Genomic DNA, 25,271 nt, shown 5'->3' with positions numbered 1-25,271 from the left:
GGGGTCCATTCCATGGGTGCCAGTAGGGCTGACCCTTTCTCCCCCAGCTGCAGGGATGGCCCCTGACCCAGGCCATCAGGGCGCCATATCTCTCAGCAATATAATTGGTCCTGCAATTGTCATGGCACCCCGGCCAGGCCAGCCAAAGCTATCTGTAAAACCTTCACTCTACTTTCACTGAGACCAGCATTCTTTGACCAGGGTGCAAGTAACCATATTTTCTGTTAAATAAGGAGGATCTATCTGCAAATGAAGCCGACATAGAAGAAAACTGAACCCAGAGATGAAAAGGAGACAAGATGGATTTCCAACAGCTTAGCTTAAATCTCTGTTCCAGCCAATTCCTTGACCAATCCTATTGAACTCCTGCTTTGGAATAAGGAGTTATAATTGAGGACTCAGTCACTTGCATCCAAGAGAATCCCGGCAGAATACTGTGCTACATAAAGGTTTCTTTCTCTGACTCTTTCACTCACTATTCCACACACTGTTCAGTGACCCAATCGTTAATTCACCTGCTTTTTTTTAAATCACCAGCTCGATTTACAGCAATAACCACCAAGAAAAACAAACATATTTCTTTCCTAAGCAGAGTAGAGGAGAGCTCAGATCGGTGAACTATAAATAACAAAAGGCGTTACCTTTCATTACAGTTTATCAAATTTATGTTCATAAAAAATTGAAATTAAAAGTAAATCAAATCTTAACAGAACAATCGCTAACTATGAGTCAAGACTGATTTAAGCAGAGAACTTGTGCAAAATTGAACTCTGAGAGTGTGTGTTTGAAGGAGAACATTTGTTCTTTGGTGACAGGAACATACTGAACCAGAGAATCCAAATTTTGGGAACTGGCAGGGATGTTAGAGGTATCAAAATCTCCCCTCTGCCTGTTCCAGAAAGCAGAGGTGACAGAGCTTGCTCCAGGTCATGGAGCACATTAAATTCCCAAAACCATTCTCCAAGAAGTACAGTAAGCAGCTGCAATAAAGCAGTGAGTAGACTGTGAGAAGAATTGTCAGAGGACATTTCAGACTGGGTGGTATTCACAAGACGGAGCCAGTCTGTAGGCTGCTACCCAAGGGACACTGCAAAGATTGAAAGGTACAGGGGAGAGAAATCAGAGTGATTCAGTTTAGGGTAACATTAAAAAGACCGGTTATTTAGGTTTACCCTAAACCAGGATTGGGGAACCTTTTCGTGTTGGAAGTCTGCATTGATTTAGCTATAACCAAATAAGGCTGTATTCAAGAAACTTCAATTAGATATACTTTAAAATGTACATTTTGTAAAAATCTAACTACTATGTACTTGATAATTTTAAAAAATGAAAACTATCTGTTAATCTTAAAGTTAACTGACCTTTTAATGACTTTGTTGTATCTGCTTTTCGTTGGAAAGCATTTGAATATCTTATTGCAGCATGGAGGCACGAAGTTTCAGTTGATCCTCCAGATGGGTATCAGTCATTTGTGACCTTAAGGGCATCTTGATTTAGGTTAGGTAGGCGAATGTAGATTCGCAGCAAAGTGGTTGAAAAGCAAAAAAGAGCATTTTTCAGGCATGTTGCCAAAGGCATGAGTATTCTACTGCATTTTTCTATATTTCAATTGGAACTTTGTTAGCATCAAACAATGACCTTAAAATATCATCTACCGAGAGTTCAATCAATTCCATCTGTAGTTCTTTAGGTTCCTTGGTGATATCAACTAGATAAGACTAAAATACTATTAATAATTTCAGTGTGATATCATGATTCTCAAAGTGAAACTTTCATTGTATTCTCCAATTAATAGGTCTATAAATTCTTCAAAGGATTGGAATATATCATGCTACTCATCAGTGACCTTTGCTAATTAGGGAAAATGATCATCTAAAATTTCCTTTTAAAGAAGAAGTGTTTTGAAAAGATAGCTATTTTCTAAGTGCTTGGATTTTCTGCCACATATCACATATAGACTTAGTTTTACCTTGCAAAGAAATATTCAAGTCATTTTGATTTGACATACCCCATAGAAATGCTGCATTCCTATAGGAATGCACCATTCCTTTCAATAATTCACATTGCTGATTCCATTCTTCATAAAATTTAACTATCTGTTCTCACAGAGATAAAATTTTGGCTAATATCTGTCCCTGCGATAGCCAAGGTGCTTTAGAAGGACATGGCAAATCCACACTAAATACCTTATCCTTCAACTTTAGCATGTTATGAAACTGATGATACTATGTTGCATTTGCATGAATATAGTTAAGAATACTTATAACTTTTTATAAAGTATCACTTAAAATAGTGGCTTTAGCCCAGAGACTTTGCTGATGCAAGATACAGTGAAAAGAAATGAGAGCATCTGGATCTGTTAATACTTTTTTTTATCTGAGCAATAAACCCTTCATGTTATCCTATCATGGAAGGTGCACCATCTACATACACTCACTAAATTTATGAAATTCAGTCTAACTTCACCATATTTATCTTGAAAGTTGTTGAGGATATCTATTCCCCTTCCCAGTTCTATTCCCTCGAGTACGCTAAATGAATAGCTCTTCCTAACAAAGAAAATCTTCTGTTATGACCTGAATGAAGTATGAAGCCTGCTCCAAGTCAGTAGTATCACTTGATTCACCTACAGCAATTGAATAATATATATTTTCCTTTTGAAGTATTGCATGAAGTTGTTCTGTTAATTCATGCTGCTAATCATGGCTAATTCATGCTGCTGATCAGTTATGGTTCTCCTTGAAAGAGGCAGTTGTTTGGACTTTGAAACATTAGGGTCTAAACATCCTACAACTCCAACAATGCATTCTTCCACAATTTCTACATCACTGAATGGCTTCCCTTCTTTCCCTGAGTATATAAGCTACTTTATAAGTTGCTTCAGTGGCATTACTTCCAGGTCTTACTGCTGCTTGAGAATTGTCTCTGCCTTTTCTTTTTATCTTTTCATTTCTGTTATACAATCTTTTGTGTCTCTCCCCATAATTTAAAATATTTGTGGTCCTTATGAGTGTCATAATGCTAATGAGCATTGAATATTTTTAATGTTAATATTGCAGTATCACAAAGCAAGCAAATCATCTTATCTTTAGCAGAAACAAGATAATATTGCAATTTCTAATCATCATTAAAAAATCCGTTTTCATCCTTTAGCATTCTCTTGGTCTTCTTTGCCATGATAGGCTATCAGGCAGACAGAATTAAAAAATACTGTTGAGCTGTGCACCTAGTCATAAATTCCACTTCAAACAGAAACACAGTGCACCACTGTCAAAAGCTGATAACAGATGGCGTACTCCATCCCCATAAACCCTCGCCAACCAGCCTCTTGCGGTAGTGGCACCAGTCAGGTGGGGGAAGTTAGAACTAACTCATGAGTGTAACAGCCATTAATTTAGCCCTTATGGCTTACTAATGTTCTAACTGTGCCGGTCAATCTGGGAGGATTATTTTGTTGAAATTTATTTTATTATTTGGTATTTTAAATATGTTCATTTGAAAAATAAAATAAAAATATAAAAGACAAAACGAAAATGTATTAATAAAAATAAAAGGATTTGTTCTGTAAAAATTGGATTTGGTCAAAAGGCTGCACGTAGGGACCTAGAAGGCCACATGTGGTCGTAATGCTGCAGGTTCCCCACTCTATCTGAAAGTATCCCCCAAACAGACGAAGATTCCCCCAGAGCTGCCAGGTACTCAGTGTTCACCAGTCAAACGTGGATGGAGAAATAGAGAGCTGCCAGCCCAACGTCTGACTTAACAACTAATTCAAAATCAGGAAACCACAGGCCACGGTTGCAGAAGGAAATAATATGTTATTGATTGAAGTGCCAGGCAAGAGACTGGAACCGTGCAAGAATTTTACAAGTAAACTTTTGTAAGTGACTAAATCACTTTTACTTAATGGGATTCCTAAATGATACCCCTAGAGGATATATGTGAAGCTTGTTTCTACCTGTTAGAACTGATTTTTCCTTTTGAGAAAATTAAGCTTGGAAACCACAGAGGGGTGGACCGGAAGGTTTGACGGAAGTTCATGAGAGTGTGGCGCGTGCTCCTAGCGCGGCTGGGGGCTGAGTCTGCAAGCGCGGACTCGAAAGTCAGAGTCGGAAGGGAGGAGAAAGGGCTGAGAGGGAATAAATACGCAGGTTGTTTTTAATAGACATCTTTTGACTACACACTCATTTTGGAAGAAATATATATCCTTCATGGGGTTGAAGAAATCGTGGGAGCAGCATCTAACTTTTCTTAATACATTATTCCTCTTCCTATGGAAAAACATTCCTTTGACACATGGACATCCCGCCGGTTTGCCCCTCAGCAGCTTCTCTCTGGAGTCTGCCTCTCAGCTCTCGTCTTCCGGTTCGCAAGCCCAGTTCCTCTAGCCTGTCCTCTGGGGTCCCCTCTCTCCAACTGTAGTCTCAGTTTGTTTGTGTCCCCCATACCTGCTGTCCTAAGTCTGTCCCCTCTTGTGAATCCTCACACTGTCACCCAAATGTGGTCCTGCGCCCTGGGCTGGCAAGGTGGGGAGATGCGCTCACGGCTCTCTCGCTCCCTGCTGCTGTGAGCTGGTGGCGTCTCTGAAACACAGACAGCCACTCCAGTGGCCAGGACAATTCTCTGCTTCACTTGCTGAGGGGTCGGCATCCCTGACCTTCTGCTCCATGCTGAAGAACCCAGTCAGGGCTGGGCTCCTGCCCCTGAAACCAGAAAAGGGTTGAGTTTTTTCTAGAACCCTCTCTTCGTCCCCAACTTCCCTGAAAACTGTCCATGGAAGTTGGTTCTTCATGCACCATCCTGAGTCCAAGTGAGCAGCTCCAGAGGGCCAGAGGGAAAGCGAAGAACCTCCCGGGTGTTTTTAAATGCATGTGTACTTGCAGAGCGATGACCTGTGGTCCCAGCCGGGCCCATAGTGCTGCCGTGGTTGTAGACATAGCCACCTATCGCAAACCTCCAGGGGGGTCTTCTCCACGGACACGTGGTTTCGGTACAGTCTTCATTTGAACTTGGTTCTTTTTGTTAGGATATGAACTCTTAGATTTAGTAAAAGCCAAAAATTGACAGAAAAGATCTTGGTTGATTACAAAGAGTAAAAACATTTTTGAAGGAGTCCTTTTCATCCAAACTGCTTCTCCAAATATCCTCGAGAAGGAAACCAATGTCTGTGACCAGCCACAATTCCTTCCAAACTTACTGGAAACCAAAATGTGCACAAACGATGAGTCTTTATCTGAGAAGGCTTAGGTGTGCAGTCGACAGCCAGGAGTGACCTCTTAGTTGACTACGGCCATGACCCTGTTTGGCACGGACATCCGTGCACAGGCTCTTCCCGGTGGCTCAGACACCCTGTGCTGTCGACCTCAATCCTACCAGCCTCGGCCCTACCTTGTCTCCAGTGGGTTGGTCTCAGCTCCTCCGCTCATCTGTCTGACACATCATCCCCAAATGCAGGCGAAAGGGAGACAGGCCCTTGATGCGATGAGAAATGGTGTCAGCACTCAGACAGAGCTTAAGCGCAGGCCTTTCAGTAAATTTTAAAGACGTATAAATAAAGGCATCTTGGGCACTTCATCAATCGAATGGGAAATTTTTAGAATAAAATTGCAAATATCTTACTATGAATGAACAGAAACTGTACTATTGTGAGACACTGTTTGGGGAACTTAAAAAGTTAATAAAGCCAGCCAAAAATACAGCCCTTTGCTCAAGAGACTTCACCAGATAGGATTTGGGGCATCTGCCTTTTTTTTTTTTTCTCATACTTTTCTGTACTTTGGAAATGTTTTGTGAGAAGCATGAATTTTCTTTGTCAACAACAAAAACTAAAATTGCAAAGCTGTCATAAGCTATAAAATACTAACAAATCTAAGAGTTACTCAATTTAGAAGAAAACTTTTAGCAATATTTAGGTGTTGATATATACCCAGCATGTGACTTCCAGGATAACAATTATTTTATTTGCTTATGAAATTTGTAAAGTTTAGGGGGAGAAAAAGACTTATCTCTAAATATTGCACTTGCCAAAGAAATGCAATAGCTATATCTCTAGAAAGTGTGTTTCGTGTGTCATCTTAGCATATAATTGCTCTACATTTAAAAATGTTGACTGCAATAATAAAGTGTTTAAAATTCAGTTCTCACACCTCATCCTTGCAGAAGGTAGTTATTTGTCTCTGTCCTCTGAGAAAGCACACAGTCTGATGAGCAAAACATGATAGTAAGAAAGAAGGAAGATGCGTAAATTGTCCCAAAACGAATCCAGCTTTGTTCCATTAACTAAATAGACTGGGTGCTAAATATCATGTTGGGTACAGAAATAAAAAAAGAATATGTAAGTCAAAACACATGCTGGCCTGTGCACAGCTGCACCATACAATCACATGGTTTTATATGAAAAATGAATCAAGTATTGCATCAGTTAAAAGCATGCATTTTCTAAACCCAGGAGGCCTGCAGCTAGCAGAATGTGGCTGCCGCCCTGGTGGCTGATGTTCACAGGGAGTTTGGCAAATGTCTGGGTCACATGGGTGAAATATCATTACAGATCACCAATCACATTCTGGTTACATTGCTGTTGACATTCTAAAATGCAGTGGTCATAGTGATTCTCATAACATTTATAGAGTAAGAACACAGATCCCAGAGAGGACACACACTCTGGAAATTTCATCACAACCTACTCTCTGCGTCTATGGGATGAGCTATTATGCCCACAGGATATTAATGATATGAAACAAAACGCACCATAATTAAGCTGGTTTCTCAGTTTTCGGGAAATATTTAAGGTGCCACAACAGCCAACGAGTGTACCCACAGCCAGCCCTGGGCTTTCTCTGCTCCTGCTCCAGCCTAGGGTGAAGAAGAGCCATATCTCCAAGAGTGCTGGGGGCATGAACCGGTGGGATGGAGACGCTGGGGGAGCCGGGGGAGGCCATGAGCCTGGATATTCTGCCCAAGTCATAAGGAAGCAGGAATGAGAGCCAAGGAAGGATGAGACACAGGCCCTGGGACTTCAGGCACTGGGGAGAAGTGTGTCTCGGGAGGCTTCCGTCCTTGAGTCCCACGTGCCTTCCAGAGGGCGCAGCCGGGTGGCACACCGTGACATGGCGAGAGACTCCGGGGACGCCCAGGGCTGCCTAATTTCACTCCCCTGGCTTCTGGTTTGGGCTTTCATCACTCCCCTGCCCGAAGGGGACGTTGGAATGCCCCTAGGGTAAAACTGTTTGCAGCATGAAACAACCCATAAATTTGAGTGATTCAGGGGCTCCCACTAGCCACATCAAGTGAAGACAAAGAAGGTCCCCGGGGAGACCCAAGGAGCAACACCCTCAAGCCTGGGGCCTAGGTGAGTCTGGGATTCTGCCTCCCTGATCAGCTCTAAGTGGGGGTGAAATTGCTGGACACGCTTTGAAGAGTCCAGAAACCACTAGATCTTTGAGAAAGTCTATGCCTATAGAGGAACTATTGGGCATTCTTTCATTATGTGTGTTTGATTTACTTTAAGTTTTTCATTTAATAAATAATCTTCTAGGGAACAATTATCAGTGTATCCAGTATGCCACACGCCCTTTTCTGCAGACTGGTGGGAATTTGCCTCAGAGATAGAGTTTAAATTCATTAACTCTAAACCTATATTCTCCTTACAAAGGACAGTAAAACACCTATGCCTAAAATCATCAGTAGTTATAACTAGTAACTGTGAGGACAAGTGATAATGGGCAGTTAACACCTAGCCTGGACCCCGTTAATACACGGTAATATAAATTATCTGGGTCCAGAGCCTGGCAGGACAGGCTTACTAGGAAGGCAGTGACATCAGCAGCAACTATTGGAGACCATTTGCTCTGTATGCAATTCACACTTGTCACCACTGTGGCCAGCCACAACCAACGCTCAGGCAAGTACTTCTCTTAAGGTCACCTCATTAGTCAAAAGGCCATCTGAGCTACCAGAGGAGAGGGAGTCTAGGGGAAGCTGCCAGCGTCTCTGGGAGGGCCATGAGGAGTAGCTATTCATTTTCAAGTAAAAACTTTCTCAATTCAGAAACTAGCTAAGATGCAAGGGAAAATCATTTAAATAGCTCAGTGGTGCAAAGTCATCCACCAAGGAAAACGTGGGCTGAGCAGCCTGGTGCAATGAATGCAACTTCCCAAATTAAGAATTTCTAGAGCAAAACATTAGGCACATGCAATCTCTAAAAGTTTAAATTCACATGGCATGGTTTTTCAAAATCAAAAACGAAACCACCAGCCAAGCTCCTTACGACAGCCCCTTCTTGATGAGCAGGGTGCGGATGTGGGGGCTTTCGAGGCGAGAGGGAAATGGACACGCTGCTCGCTCCTTGGAAAACACCGGAAACAGAGGGGAACCATTCCACATCAGCCAGAGAACAAGTCACGGGAGACCAATTTCATTGTGCCTCCCTGATAGAATTCTGAGATTCACCAATGCTGAGTGCAATACACATATTCTAGTAAAAGTTTAACAAAGCATTTGACAATAAGATCTATTAGATTGCAGAACAGACTTCCAAAAGAAGTTGTGGAAGTGCTCTCCCGAGGGACCTTTCCAATAAAACAAAACAACCCATTTGAGGAAGCATATTGCAGAGTACAATTTATTTTTCCTCCAGGTTCCTTAATTTAACTGGACCACTTAACATTTCTTGGGTGAAAATATGATAAGCATCATTGAAACAAGTCTCTTTTTCCAAGGAAAGCACAGGCATATACATGGATTTATTGTACCACTTTTTCCTTATTTTTTTCTTCTTGATCTAGAGTAGGAAAGTGGGATCCTCCCCAAGGCCCAGCAGCCACGGGCAAGGAAGGCAGAGTGCAACCGGCCAGCACTCAAGGCCCCAGGCACCCTGTGAACTAGGGACAATGGGTCTTGAGCATACACACACTATGCCTCCCCCACCCTGCTCCATGGCCAGCCCAGGTATGTCAGGGTGTCCAGTGAAGTTCTTTCCCAGTAAAGGGAGAAGGATTATCAATATAGCTTGACAACTCACAGAATGGGCACACAATGCAGTTTGAAACCCCTAAATCCCCTGCATGTCCAATATGATAAAATATATAGTGGAGTGCCACTGCCTATTATTTCTTTTCTTTAACCAGTCATACAAATATTTATAAGCCAGAAAATTCCAAAATGGTGTTTGTCTAGTATATAAACACTAATTGCTTCCCTAGTTGCACTCTACCACTTTTGAGAGAGAAAAAGAGATTTTTTTAAACCTTGCTACAAAATATATGCAGAATTTGTTTTCCAATGAACGCCTAATAAGGCTACCTCTTAAGTCTAGATATGTAAAAAATTGCCCTTTTCACAGCTGATAAAATACAAATTAATCCTTGGAGGATTTAATATGCGCCTATTTATTACTTTCAAATCTGAACATACCGCAGCAATTAATATGGGTCCCGTTAGCCTGCGAGAAAATCGGTAACTTTGCCTTTGAAACTAGAAATAAATGCAAAGTTGGCCCTGTTTTAAATGCCCCCTACCTTGTGTGTGTGCATGTGTGTGAGTGTTTACTTTCAGAGGTGCTATCAGAGGTGTGATTTGACGCCCTTCAGAAGATCACAATTGCCAGAGCTCCTCTGTAGTTATACCACTGCTTCTAGAATCAATTTGAGTTCCAAAAGCTTTAAATTGCAGTGTCTTCAGGGTATGAAATAATGTTGTTTGTATGCAACTGCAAGTTCAGTTTATTATGAGAAATGAAAACATTTTAAAAATTAAAGAAACATTTTTCTTTGTGTTCACAGTTCATTGTGTTAGTTTAACCCCCACACTTAACCTCCACAGTTCATTTTATAAACTCGCCTTTCATTTATTTTTGTATGCATGCAGACTTAACCCTTGGTTGCCAAGCTCTTTTTTAGCATGCCAGGTAAATGAAGGCTTTTGAGAGCAAATGTATGTTTCTCCCATCTCCCAGGAGGGTGTAGTTGGTGGGCTGCAGAACTGTGTAATTACATTTGCAGAAGTTTGCATATTCCTCACTTCTTAACCCACCCTTCTTAGAAGGCCACTCTTGTGTATTTTTAACCTTCATTTATTTAGCATATGTATTTCAGTTTTCCCAATTGGATTCAAAGCATTTGAGGCCATAACAACTTATAACCCAAGACATACTGAAGTTTAAATCTGTGTAATATGTTTTCTCCAATCATATTTCTCACTGTTGATACTAAGAACTTCTCAAAATAAACCCAACTTTTTTTTTTTTTCCATCTTGCACCCAAGATTTTAGACTAAAACTAAAAGGGTCATTTCATTTTCTGCTGCAAAAACGAACCCTCCTAATCACCACAGCACATATTCTTTAAATGCATGGCAATCAGGCAGGTTTTACTCACATTTTTTAAGGGAAGGATGTCTGTTTGATATTCTGCCTTTGTGTATTCATCGGCAAAAGTCTATATAATTTCCTGTAATGGTCTTGGTTTATTTACAATTTCAGCAGTTGTATTTGTTTAGGCTAAAAGAACACCTCTGTGGAGTTATGGAGAGCAGCCCTCTTTGCTCTGAGAATTATGTCACCTCCTCTGTCCCATTTCAGCCCATGGAGTTCTTTTGACAGACAGCATGAACAAATCTGCATAAGGGAAAGTAAGTGACAGCTGGGGTCAGGCTCTCTCTGTTTAATGACACTGCCAGTTACACATTTTGAATTGTTTAAATATGAGTCTACAGCTTCCACAATCATCATTTCACTGGATCCACTTTTCATACCCAACAGCCAGGAAACTGACACGTAATTACACACTTGCTGATGGTATCGCGGTGCCGATAATTAAAACTGCCACCCGAGGATTGCGATTGCTAGTCTACAGCTGGGATGTTGTCAGGAGGCAGCAACTCCAGCAGCTTTTAACGCCATCTCCTTACAGGTGGACCTCGAGTCCCAGAGCCGGAGGGACCGGCCAGCCTCCGCGCATCACTCGCAACGTCTCGCACAAATGACGAAAATCTATTAACAATCCAGTAAGTGAAATACAAACACGGTGACCCAGAGGTTAAACTGTCTGCTTGGACGCAGGAGCTGGATCTGTTAGGTATTGTTCTTTTTTTTTTTTTTTCTGCCTTTTTGCCGTATTTACCGAAAAGATCGCCAAATGATCTCCCACCTCTGAGTATAGCTTCAAGTTTGCACGGGGGGTGGGGGGGGTGTCAGAGATGATGCAGAGAGTGTGCAGCTCGGCACCTGCCTGACTTCACGCCTCTATCTGAATGGAGGAAAAAAACACTTTAACCCCTAACAAGTTTATTAACTACAAACAGATTTAATTTTAGGGGAGTAAATGAGATAGGGATAGAAGACAACTAGGGGTGGGGGCATCAGATGTCCCCAGGGGTGAGAATAAGCCCCACTTCTGCCCAAGACAGTGATCATGCTGACGGCGTAATATCTGGTGACCTCTGACACCCAGCTTCTCCTTCATCCATGCAGGGACACACAGGGCAAAAGTGTGAAGAGTTGGTAAAATAATCTAGATAGGGCAGGCGCGCAGTGCAAAAAACACAGGAGCATCATGCACAGGCAAGCACTGTGGATTTATGAGTGCTAAACATTAAGATATTAGAAAAAGGTAACTGGAAAAGTTAAAGCTGCCACAGACAAGTGATAATCCAAATTTTAATAGGCCCCGACAGCATGACAGAGGTAGCTTTGCCTAGAATGAACTATATTTATTCAATTCAAAAATGAGCGATTTATTCATTGCATTAGGTCCAAACCTTATCATCAGCATGGGTCTAAGTGTCTTTCACGGACTTCCTGCCTCTCAAAATAACCTCCTGGTGCTGAAGACAAGACTTCTATCCTCTCGCTGAACTGAGCGCAGGAGTAACCGTCACACAACAGGATTGAGTCTACTCGTGTGCAGAGACAGGTTATCCTGATACTCCCCTGCTAGCCTGACCTGCAGTTCCGATTTGCTGGGACTACGGGGTTTCTGGGGATTCTGGATGCTCAGTGCCACCCCAGAAAGTCCTAGGCTATCCAGGACGAGTTGGTCTCCCCACCCACTCCACTCCCAGAACACTAAAAACAAAGTTGGACTGATTTTCTTTGACCTTCAATAAACCCTGATGCAGAATTACAGAACGACAAATTTGGAGCTATCCGGATGGGCAGAAGTAGCAGATGTGTTCTGGGTGAGGGTGAACACAAGCCATTTTCTAAAAGCTCTAATTTTAATATACTGTCATTTAAAGAATTTTCCTATCAAAGTCACGAGGATAATTTGTATGCAATGGAAAACAAACCTGCATGTTCAGTCCACACCTGGGGCACAGTTATCTATGCACTGGAGCAGCACTGATCCCTCTACTTTGTCCCCTTCAAGCCACAAAGAAGGGACTTGCTCAAGGACACTTTGAAATTCATCTCCTAAGACCCAGCAACCCTCCCTGTGTCTTCCTCTCCAGACCCCGATGCACACTAGGATTTCTGCGGGAAGGCAGCGTGCTATGGGGGGCAGTCTCTGCCCTCTACTGCTCTGTGGTCCCTGGTAGGCCTCCCAGCCTTATCTCTGAGCAGTGATACTATCAGCTTCCCCCAGCACCGAGGTGAGGATTAATGTGATCTCACAAACATGGAGTCCATCGGCCTGGTCATTCTTGGCCACTATTGGGTGATCCGCTGAGGGTTTCGTGGTTAAGGAGGAAAAAGTGATGAAACCACTTTATGGACACACACTTCACAAATCTTAAATGTTATGCTGATTAAGATTTCCACAAAAATTTTATTACGTTTTCACAAATCGGTACGGTCTTAAAATGCACGCACTAGCAGACTCTCTGGTGAGTTCTCAGCTAATATTCAGGAAGCAGTGCCACACGCCTGCCCGGGACACGGCCGTGAGCCCTGAGTGCTGCTACGTTCCTCACATGCATGTTTGCTGTCACAACTGGGGTCTCACCAACACCCGAAATGGATCCATGGCTCAACGTAAAACAATTTAATAATTATCGATTATTATTTTTGATACTTAAAAACTTTTTAAAATATTGTAATAACTTTTTAAAAACTTAATAAGAAAATGATGACATGAATACTCCAACATGGTGAATGTTAACAATGAGCAAGACCCCAGTGAGAATACGCATTTTGAAAAGTGAATCGGGGACAGGGTGATGACTTCTAACAAGCATCCCAAAACAGCCAAGACCTGTTAGGAAGTAAGATAAAATTTACTTTTATTGAGCGGCCAATGTGTGTATCACTAGTATCCAGCGCCTACGGCGAGACTTCTCGGTTAGTGGCAGAGAGAGGCATCACAGGAGGTGGAGAATCCCAAACTAAGCAACAGCATTCAGGACCACAGCTCTCGCTGCAAACGGACCGAGCCACGCTTATACTGAGGAACTTGTAAGTCTGGCCACTAGTGGATGACAAACATCATGCCTGGGGACTGAGGAGGAAAAGTGATTGGTGAAATTCCTTGATGATGTCACTCTTGGAGGTCACCTAACATCAGTGGTGATTACTGTCCCGTGTCCATCCTAGCAGGCATGTTGCTGAGCTGTTGGGCCAAGCCCCCTGGTGTGCGGAGCTCAGATCAACACTGGTTTCCCATGGAGTATGGACAGGCTGCCATCAATGGCTCGTGGCCAGAGGGGCACCTTGAGAACCCCACTACAAGAGAGAGATTCCACAGCTATTTAGTGATTACCCTGTGAGCAATGACACAGATTGAAAGAGAAGCACTGGCGCCAGCCAGGTGGGGCCAGCAACAGGGCGCACCTGAGCCTCATTCTCACACGCGGCTTCACTGCCAGAGAACTGGGGCCTCTGGTCCTCATTCAGGGCTGGAGAAAATAATGAAAATTTGAGTATCACCAAATCACAGAAGCAAACTGTGCAACTTAACAGTGTGCAGTGCAGGTGAAGGGACAGCTGGGCTGTTTCCCACACTGTGGGCAGGGAGGCTTCACACAAAGTTTTGAAATGAGGAAGAAACAAAAACTTTTCTCTGTGACACTAAAAGGGCACTAAAGACCACTGGCTGCTTTTAAGAGGGGTATTTAAGTGATCTCTCCTACAGACATATTCAGTACTTTGAATAGCCCAAGCCTATCACTTTAGGACTAAAATATCGTATTTTGATATCGAGAAAAAAATGTTAAAATTTCTCAATAAGACCAAGATGTAGGATAAAGAGCTTATCTGAAATAAGTTTGAGTCTTTCCAAACATTTGATGCCAAACTGCACTATGAACAAACAAATTTAATGATATATCTTAGGAAGGCATAGTTTAAAACCACATTTAAATATACAAAAGGGGCATGACAGAATACTTTTCAAATCCAAAGGCAACCAGATATTGTGTTTTTAATCCATTCGCCACTATGTTCCCAAACTGGAATATTGGGCTTTCTACTTGTGAGAGACAGAGACTCGTCAGCTCAGCATCTGGGAGACCCAGGGATTCTGGGGGACCCAGGGATCCTGGGAGGGGCCTGTCTGCAACTGTGGAATCCAGATTCAATCTGGTGGCAGGAGCTGTGACCAAGGTCATCAAAGCCCCAGGACCACTGTTCAGTGTTACGAATGGAGGTGCTAACACAACCCAGTCCTAACAAGGAGCGATGCACAAGCCATCCTCAACATCCATAATTGTAGGTGAGTATTTTCTAATTCTGAATTTTAAAAAGATGAGAAAATACACTGGCTGAAGTTAACCTAACAAAAGGTTTGGCTCTTGTTGTTCAGCCACGTGTAAGTAGGTGCCTCTGTAAACAGATGTGCAGCCACTCCCTCACGGATGCATACACAATAACTGTCCTTATTAAAAAGGAACCATAAGTTTTAAAAAGTAAATTGGGATGCATTATTTTCATTAACCACATTTCCAGTCCTTTTGTACTACATTTTGGATGGGGATGATTCTATGCTCTGGAAGTCTGGGTATTTCTGAGTCTTAAACAATCAAAAAGCCCCAGTGCCCATATTTAAGTCATTCTCTAGATGTGGCTGAGCGAAAACTACACATGTGACTATGCATTTGTGAACTTTATGGGCCTTTTCTCTTTGAATCTGGCACTCAAAGTAGCCATCCCCGCAAACAGAAGATCTGCAGGGAGAAGAGATGCATGCACATAAACACAGAAAGTCAGAATAAAGCCATTAATATCTGTGTCTGATGCACTGTGGGGTCGTTCTCTGTTATGCGACACTGGAGCTTTCCCATCGCTGACTCCCATCGAGCCAGAGGTAGCAAGGTCTTTCCAGGCCCTCGGCGCTGCCTAATGCCCAGGTTAGTGCTGAGAAAGGCCGGCCTGAACAGGAACTCCTGTGAAAAGTTAAACTACGGCAACAAGTAGCCCTGCCTGGTTTGGGAAAGTAGGCAATGAGAAAGGGGACGACTTGAGGACTTCACACCTCCCACTGTCCCTGTGCTCGAGGGCAAAGGACTTTCTCTCCTGCTGGGGTACAGGTGTGGGTGTGAAGGATTTAGAAAGGGACACCTTGGCTAAGCTCTTGGAGACTTTCTTTTCTTTGCATTAACTTATGAATGGGAATCTCTGGCCTGGGGGTGAGGTGGGCTATGTTGTGTTGCTCTCCCACAGGCCTCCGGAGAGACCCTTTCCTCTTGATGACTAGCACTTCTTTCCATGCTGTTTTGGTACCACCCACCCTTCCTGTCAGGTCCCGCAGGGGCGGGGCACGCTTACAAAAGCAGACTCAAGGTAGCCTGGCGGTGGCAAGGAGAACAGCACGGACGCTGTGCCAAACACACACCTTCTCCCACTGGATCTGCTGATGGACAAGCAGTGGCCATGAGGGAAAGCCAGGGACTACAGGTAACACTACGGCCGGGGTTGGTGACCAGAGGGCATTGGTCCCAGGTGTCAGGAAAAGGTGGAGAGGGAGGATGGAGCAGAGCAGCTGAAGGCTGTGGGGAGGGGCTGCTGATGTGCAGAAAGGAGCCCTGCCCGGGGCCCTGTTGTGCCCCCCAGCTCAGGGCAGCAGAGTGGAGATGGGCTGGGCTGTGGGGACCCACCAACCACGTCCAGTCACGAGATGGAGAGCAAGGGGAGCACCACCTTGAGAGCCCAGTCCTCTCCATGTGCCCCCGTATCAGCCAATAGAAGGGACACAGCAGACTCCTGGCCCCACGGCAATCCCAAGCAGCATTTCTGTGCCATCCATAATGGTTTGTGTGTGGTATCAGCATGCACCCTCCAGAACTGGAGATTCCAGAACAGCAGAAATTTTCCTCTGTTGGAATTTTGATGCTATCACACACAATGACTATAGGAACTACTGTCACTAATCAGGTAAACGAGGGAAGACAGTTGCTTTCACCAATGCAGAAACACGGGCAGCAATTCAGAGGCTGATGAGGGATGGAAATTTGGAGGGTTTGTCACTTAGGGCTGGGGCTCCCCCACTTGACTCACCCCCTTTCCCTGAAATGAGCTCCCTGAGACATCCTCTTTAAAAGGCCCACAGTAAACACGCAGCCCCTGGTGAGCCTGAGACGGCCCACAGCACCGCCACCGCCAGGGATAAGGCACCTCATGTTTTCGACAGCTTAGGATGACGTTTGCTTGATCTTCACTCTTTGCCTGACTCCGTGCACCAGCATCCCGCCGGCCAGACTCAGAGTACCACGGGGGGTACTCAGGCAGATCTAGCAGAAGAGTTCAGCCATGAGCAAGACCCACAAGTGAGCAGAACAAGACTCTTGCGTCTTAAGTCTGGGCTCATTTCCTGAATCAACACTGAATCAATCCTGATAGGTTAACTCAACTTCTAGAGCAGGAACCATGTAGACAAAGAGATAAATAAAGAATTGCACAGTGAAACAGCAGAGACATACAGTGGCGTGGCGAGTTGCTAAGATATCGGTTCTCCATTAAATAATAGCTCTTTGGGGTCCAAGTGGCTTAGTAGCTTTTCTAAGTGAACCGGGAGGGAAAGCCTGCATTCCTGCAGACAACGCTGCACTTGGAATCGCTGGCTCAGAAGATGCATCTTCTGCCTGTCCAACCCAGAGTGAAAGTTTGCAGAATAAAAAGTTGGGGAACAACAGGCAAGATGGAAAATTCGACTAAAAGCACAGAGTCTGAATGTCCTGCTTTGGTCCTGAAGGTCTTGGCAATGATCTGTGTCACCCACTCCATGCCCCTAACTCGGCCCGACCCTCGGGCCATGAGAACCCCAAGGCAAAAAACCGGCAGCCTGTAGCTCAGTGACCTCCCGAGGTCAGGGTTGAGGGCACAGGCAGCAAGGGAACGAGGAGCCTAAGCAGAGGCAAACAAGCCAGGCCCTCCTTTGGAACCTCACTTCCTGCCCTGAGCCCTGAGCCCTGAGCCCTGACCTGAAGTCACTTCAGTGTCTGTGGACACAGAGTGTCTGCCTATTTATGGAACTTTCTAGCCACAGTTTTTTATGAAGTGAAAAATCAGGATTGCTCTAACGCCGATGTTCCAAATTTTAAATTTCAAATTTAAAGAAAAGTTGAAAGAATAGTACTAATGAACAATAAGTTTATATACCCATCAGCTAGATTCACCAATTTTTAACATTCTGTCACATTTGTTTAATCATTTGAAAATAAGTAAGTCACTTCACCCCAAATACTTCAACTGCCTTAGAGCAAGGTGGGCACTTATTTTATTTTATTTTTCTTAAGAAATAGGCTTTTCTTTTCCCCAGTTCTCAAATATATGTGGTTTTTCTCATAGCTTCTGGGACAGTTGGCTTTGTTTGTGTGCATTTTGTGGAGCTGGCATTGGAGCTTTATAAAGTGGGGAGCCCAGAGACTCCTGGAGTGTCCACATTTGCACGTCGGTGGCCGAGGTTGGGCCTGCTCCGACAGCCCTCGCCCTCACACGGCTTTCAGAGCGCATCCAGCTCCCGGGATGCATGTTCCTGCAGAGACCACAGCATGGTGAAGACAGAAGCATCCACAGATCAGTACGAAGAGCTCCCTGTAGCAACTTTAGCACCAGATAAGGTACAAACGGATGAGACTCCAACCACCTGTGTCCATCTGTGAATGTTTCTCTTGAGTTATTGGCCTAGTGATAAACATTTTTAAGAACAATAAAAGATAACATTAAGGTGTAATGCTGAACAGTGATACACGCCAAGAAGAAGACTGGCTGATGATGACCCGCTGGCTACAGGAAATGCTTTAGGAACGGTGGCGTGACCAAATGCAGGTTCCCTGGTTTTGTACAAAGCTCGTGCAGACAGTGGAAGGTGATGACAGGAGTAAGACCTGCATGTGGGCCCCAGGACGTCACTGTGGAGGCTCCAAGTTCCTGAGAATGTTCCTCACAACACCCTTTTCCTTCTAGCCCCAAACAAGGGGGTCTTTCTTAAAAGAAACACCCGAAGGTTGTTTTTGTGCAAGATTACTCACAGAGTCCCAGACATCTTAAGCTTCCCCTTCTGGTCCTCTCCCACTGGCAGGTTGCCCCATGAGAATGCTGACTGACCCACAAGGCCAGGGCAAGTTTTGCCTTGAGGTTTGGGGCCCCTCCAACCCTGCCCACCTCCTCTGTGCCACCTTCTTTCCTTGGCAACCTTCACAATCAAAAACTGCCCATGGTAACAGACTTGAACATTAGGTGTCAAACTATTAGAATTCTAGAGAAAAATGTTGAAAATACTCTTCTAGACATCGGCCTAGGCAAAGAATTTATGAAGAAGACCCCAAAGGCAATCACAGCAGCAACAAAAATAAATAAATGGGACCTGATCAAATTAAAAAGCTTCTGCACAGCCAAAGGAACTGTCAAGAGAGCAAACAGACAACCCACAGAATGGGAGAAAATTTTTGTAAGCTACACATCCGATAAAGGGCTGATAACTAGAATCTATTTAGAACTCAGGAAAATCAGCAAGAAAAAAATCAAACAACCCTATCAAAAAAATGGGCAAAGGACGTGAACAGAAACTTCTCAAAAGAAGACAGAATAATGGCCAACAAACATATGAAAAAAATGTTCAACATCTCTAATCACCAGGGAAATGCAAATCAAAACCACAATGAGGTATCACTTAACTCCAGTGAGAATGGCCTTTATCAAAAAGTCCCCAAACAATAAATGTTGGCATGGATGCGGAGAAACAGGAAACTCTTACACTGCTGGTGGGACTGCAAACTGGTTCAACTTCTGTGGAAAGCAATATGGAGATATCTCAAAGCGATACAAGAAGATCTACCATTTGATCCAGCAATTCCACTACTGGGCATCTACCCAAAAGATCAAAAGTCACTTTATGAAAAAGACAGCTGCACTCTAATGTTTATAGCAGCACAATTCACAATTGCAAAGCTGTGGAACAACCCAAGTGCCCATCAATTCATGAGTGGATTAATAAAATGTGGTATATATATACCATGGAGTACTATTCAGCTTTAAGAAACAATGGGGATATAACACCTCTTGTATTTTCCTGGATAGAGCTGGAACCCATTCTACTAAGTGAAGTATCTCAAGAATGGAAAAACAAGCACCACATGTACTCACCAGCAAATTGGTATTAATGGATCAACACCTAAGTGGACATACAGGAAAAACATCTATCGGGCGTTGGGAAGGTGGGAGGGAGGAGAGGAGGGGATGGGTATATAGAAACACAATGAGTGAAATGTGCAACGTTTGGGGGATGGTCACAGTTGAAGCTCTGACTCAAGGGGGGGGGGCATGGGCAATATATGTAACCTTAACATCTGTACCCCCATAATATGCTGAAATTAAAAAAACAAATTTCAAAAAAAAAGACAAAAACAAACAAACAAAAAAACTGCCCAAGGGGAGAGCTTTGATGCTCATTCATACTACGGTGTAAATATCTTGGTATAATAATCCCAAACAAGTTCTTACATTTTGGAGGGTATCAAAGTCTTAAGCCAAAGAAGTATTTCCCTAAAATCACAGGGCAGCCAGGACCTTCTTCCTTTCACCAGCAGGTATGATTGTCCCAAGTGCCCCAAGGACTCCCTGGAGAAGCAACAAACACACAAAAGAAAGGCAGCAGCTGCGATGACCCCATGGGGGGCCCTAATGACCCTAGAAGAAGGAAAACAGGAAAACAGATTGAGCGGGACCTTCTGCAGTGGCCCCATCTGAAAGCTGCTCTCACCCACGAGCCTTCCTGCTGGCGGCTCTCAGCCTCCCTTCACACAGATCCTGCCGACATCGCCAGTCCCTGCCTAGGGAGGATGCCAGTTCAGATGCGAAAAGGCAGTCGCTGCTGCCACAATGATGCCAGCTGCTGGAATCTGCTTCCCTGGGCCAACACTGGGCAACTCTAGTACAGGCGGTCACAGCCCAGCAGACAAAGGTGACAGAGCATTAGGGGCACCCAGGATGGCAGCAAGCACCCTGCGTGGAGGCACTGGGTACTGTGGCCACGTCAGCGCAGGGCTGGCAGTGCCCCTCATTCCTGCAGACACCGAGTATGGGAGCGTGGTGGCCTTCCCCAAAAGATTTGCCCCCACCTGGGCTCCAGCAGAGCTGGAGCTCACCTTGGCTGACTTTAGGCAGAAGCTGTCACAGCCAAATAAGAAACATGGTCAAGAGACACAGTGTCCTCCACCCCCCACCCCCGGCGTGGGCTGCAAGGAAGGAAAAGCAAGCTGCTCCTGTGTCCCCGCCTGCCAAGCACCGGGGCTCCCCTGAATGGGATGCCAGCCAGGGGTGTGGGACAAGCCACAGGGCTAGCTCTGGCCAGCTCCCCCAGTGCCAGCAGCAGATGCTCTGTCCACTAAAGTATTGCCAGGGACCAGAGCCTCTCTGGTCCTTGAACCTCTCTGGGCTTCATCACCCACAAGTAGTCCCAAATAGTCACTAGAGAAACCAGATTCAGCCCAGCCTGCCTTCCTGCCATGTGTCTCTGACCATCTCCCAGCTCTTACCCACCTGGGGCGTTTCATGCTTATTTAAGGAGCAGCAACAGAAGATATATCGGTTCTCCTAAATATAGTGACAGGCTGAATATACAAAAGACAACGGCCAGACCTTACATGACAATACAACTCTGACCTGTGCAGCCTCTGCAGCAATCAGCCCAGAATGGTCAGGACTTGATCAGAACTGCCAGCTTCCAGGGTTTTTACCCCCACCCCTACCAGCTTCCGACTAAGAACCAAGGGAGAGAGCCAAGTATGCTCCACATGTCAATCAGCCAGGACTCCCTGCTTATATTAATAGCTAGCCCACCCAGCTCCCCACAACTTCCAGCTGGGCACACCTGGAGCCTGCCCGTTTCCTACCATAGAGCTTTTCCACTCTTTTGCGTATCTCCGAGCCCCGCCACACCCAAGCCATGATGGCCAACTCCCCTGCTATAGCAAGTTCTGAGTAAATAGCCTCTCTTTGTTCTCATTTGGATGGTCTTTGTTGGCTTTCACAAAGGACATGCAAGGACCTCAAATAACTCCTTTTGAGGCCATCTGATTATCTCATTATCCTCTCATTAACATTCTGTTAATGAGAGGACCAACCACCCAACAACTTGGAGAAAATATTTGCAAATTACATATCTGATAAAGTACTTATATCTAGAATATATAAAGAACTTTCAAAACTCAATAGCAAGAAAACTAAATTTAAAAAATTGGACAAAAACTTAAACAGACACTTTACCAAAGAGGGTATATAAATGGCAAATAAAGAGGTACTCCACATCATTAGCCATCAGGGAAATGCAAACTACAACTGTAATACACCTATTAGAATGGCCAAAATGAAAAATATGGACAACACCAAGTGCTGTCAAGAATGTGGATCAACTAGAAGGTTCATATATTGCTGGTGGGAGTTATTCAGAGTCTCTACTGCCTTTACCTGTCATTGATTCATTACTTCATTCAACCAACAGATACTGAGCACCCAGGGCCTGCAGCACACTCTGCCTGGAAGAGTCCGCCAGTGACAGTTGGAGATTATAGAGTCAGGCAAGTGATAGTTGTCCAAGGTCCCAAAGAATCCATGATACAGTCTGTCTGAACATGAACGTGCACTAGGGATGTAGAATGTAGGAGGTGCCTCTTCTCCTTTGCGCTCTCCACAGCCCAGCAGTTCTAGCTCCCATGTAACATGTAATGGGCAGGTAAGGACAGCCCACCTGTTTGTAACTGCCACCACAGTGCTTTTCCATGCATAGCTGTAACCCACAGATAAGGCCCCTGTGTAACCTATTCACATGGATGAAAACATGGAAAGTCTTTTATTCATTTAGGCCCCATAAGGCCAAATGTTTCCAAGGAAGGCAAGAAATGGTAACAACATCTCAGCGCAGAGGACCCCCAGCTACAGTGGAAGCAGCACTTGCCTCAGAAGCAGGCCCCGCTAGGGATGCAACCTCCAGCAACTTCCAGCAACTTCCCTGATGCACCAACTGGAGATAATAATACCCAGCTAGTGGGGGTGTTGTGAAGATTAAACTGAATGATGACAGATGTAAAGAATCATCACCTAGTAGGTATCCATTAAATGTTGGTTTTCTCTGCCTCCAGCAGTTACTCACAAATTATTTGCATTTGCTGAATCCTAAAATACCAGCAAGTTACTCAAAACAAATCATTACAAACACTATGCTCGTGCCAGCTGTAACTTCTTTCCAATTTTAGCAAAATAATATAGGAACCACTCAGGGACATGTGGAACTAAAGGAGGTGCATTTGCACAAGGCAGGGCTCCATCACTGGGTCTTACCCAGCACAGCCCACTGAACTTCACTCCACTTTTTACAAGTTGCTCCAGGAAAAAGGAAGTCAGGCTTCCTTTTCCAAAACCTACCCCTCCCACTCTCCCAAAAAAGATGAAATATAAACTCTAGGTTCAGTAAAGGTAGGAAATGATAACAATCTGAAATAATAGATCATGGGTAACAGAAACAAATGACTATGTGTACGATGGACACCCAGAGCCGGGACATGTCTAACAGAGAGACACAACCACATCTGCGACGGACACCCAGAGCCAGGACATCTATAACAGAGAGACACACAACCACATCTGTGACAGACACCCAGGAACAACTCTGAAGAACAATAACAGGAGACAGATGTCACAAAAAGTGAGTTGGTCCTGTAGCAGAAGGGGAAGGCAAGAGAGCAGAAGATGACAATTCCGAGAAACATGATCAGTTTTGGAACGCCCACCTGGAGAAAAGGCCTGGAATTGAAATAAATATAGGAGAGAAGGGGAAGCAGCAATCCACTTTACAACTACTTACCAGAGATGAGCTAGTGGCAATTAACTGAAATAACAACACAAGAGGAGCTTCACTGTGAGCCTTTCCAAGTCCCACCAAAGTGTGCTCCCAGAAGAGGGGCTGATGCAGAACGGATGCAAAAACAAAGCCATAGTTCCGTGAACTCTCTCCTCCACCTGTCTCACATTATTCTTGAGTAAATAGCAGGGCCTGATACAGCTGTCCCCATTCAAAGATGAGCAATACTATTGCAATGAAGATCTAACAAAGATATGGCCCAAGAAAAGAAAGAGGCCTATGAAGGACATACATTCAAAGAATTGCTCAAAAAAGCAAGAAAAAAAAATTACCCCAGCAAATGCTTCTTTAAATTCTCTGTTAATGTAAAAGAAATAAAGCTATAAGAGATAAAAGAGAGAACAGTACCAACGATAAAAATAAAAAACAACAGTAGAAGATAAAATTTAAAATAACAAAAACCATTAGGGGAGTGAAAACCACAATTAGAGCAGCAAGAATTCGAACAGTGTTGAGAACACAGGAACACGGAGGCAAAGCCTGTGAAAAATGTTACAAAATACACTAGAAAACAAAGGGCTACAAGGAGAAAGTGGTGGATATGAAAGAAAGACACAGGAGTTCCAATTGAAATTCAATCAGTTCCAACGCTGCTGTGGTAATTTCATTAATTCACTCACTTGTTCATTCTGAAATTGCTTGAAGAATTAACTTCTGACTATGCAGACACTGTTCTAGGATCCAGGACATGGGCAGTGACAAGCCACCAGCTCACAGGATACTAACGTTATAGTGGGTACAAGACAGGCAAGAAGCAAGAAACTGAACGAAGTTCAGACACTGCCAACCACTCTGAAGACAGTAAACCAGAGCAAGAAGAAAGAGAGTAGCTGGGAGAGCAGGTGACCGCGAAGAGAACAGAGAGCAGACAGGACATCATTCAACAAGCTAACGGAAGGAACACTTTCCTAAAGTAAAGGAAGGTGTGACCCCCGAATCCAGACACAAGCCTATTAACATCAAGGTAAATCCAGAGAAGTGACTATATTTCAAGAATTAAAAAAAAAAGAAAGGAAAACAAAAACCTAAAGAACAGTAAGCCAGAAAGAGGAAATCAAGTAACAAAAGGAAAAGCCCACCATACTGCAGCTTTCACACACAGCACTCGGAGGCAGGAGCCCGCAACAACCCAGGCAGTACTGACTCTTGAACCTCAGCTGCAAAGGTGGAGCCTGGGAAGCTTCTGTGAAAGGGCAGTTCCCAAGCCCATGACAATGTCTGAATCACAGGGACTGAACAGCTAGCCAAGCATCTGAGTGTCATAAAAATAATTCTGAAGCAGAGTGTTCAAAAATTCACACTCTGAGAAACACTATTATCCAAAGTTTGAGGACAGGAAGTACAACTCAAGGATTTTATACCCAGCCAAATTATTTATGTCCACAGTGAATAAAAACATAGCTTCAAGTATAACAAACGAGCTTTTCATGGGAAAAAAAGCTATCAATAGATGCAACCTAGAGAAAGAAAGAAAGAAACTAGAAAGGGAAATAAATGCATTGGGGTGGGCATTGAGTGTATTTAAACTTGGAGTCGAGGTAAAGCAATTGCAAGAATTACGGGGATAAAGTAGAAAGGAAATATTGCTTTTTCAAAATTAACAATATTAACATTATAACATTTGGTAAGAAAATCCAAAGACAGGAAGAAAAGAGCAACTGGAAGGCCTTACCTTTCATGGGCTGCAGTAAAGCAATACTATTTGAAGTGGATCCATCATGAAATAGAAATGTAACCAATTTTTTTAAAAGTTATAAAAATGACCACTAGTAAAACTAAAATGAATTTTAGTCCTTTCAAACACTAGACAGGCTCTCTCACACTCTCTCTTTTTCTCTTTTCTGTCTTTCCCCAAACTCCCTTATACACACCACACAGATTGCATAGCAAAAGATGGAAAACAAACATTTTTTAAAAGTGTTATAGAAACAATAAAAAAGCATGCATGACAATTTCTAAACACATAAGAATGAATAAAGAATAGAT

General features: G+C 43.8%; 1 long non-coding RNA gene across 3 annotated transcripts in view; it reads right to left on the bottom strand.

Moving 5' to 3' along the window:
* Positions 1 to 25,271, bottom strand: part of LOC105880397 (uncharacterized) — a 254,681-nt gene that overhangs the window by 212,636 nt on the left and 16,774 nt on the right. Inside the window, exon 2 of one of the 3 annotated variants that reach the window (XR_012922766.1) lies at positions 1,362 to 1,487. The exons of the other annotated variants lie outside the window; for them this stretch is intronic. This is a non-coding gene — a long non-coding RNA (uncharacterized LOC105880397). The remainder of the gene's footprint in view (positions 1 to 1,361; positions 1,488 to 25,271) is intronic. 3 annotated transcript variants of the gene reach the window in all.

The sequence above is a fragment of the Microcebus murinus genome, chromosome 14 (assembly GCF_040939455.1).
Source record: "Microcebus murinus isolate Inina chromosome 14, M.murinus_Inina_mat1.0, whole genome shotgun sequence".
Classification (NCBI taxonomy): domain Eukaryota; kingdom Metazoa; phylum Chordata; class Mammalia; order Primates; family Cheirogaleidae; genus Microcebus; species Microcebus murinus.
Note: the sequence above shows the minus strand (reverse complement) of the source record. Positions and strands in the feature narration are given on the sequence as shown.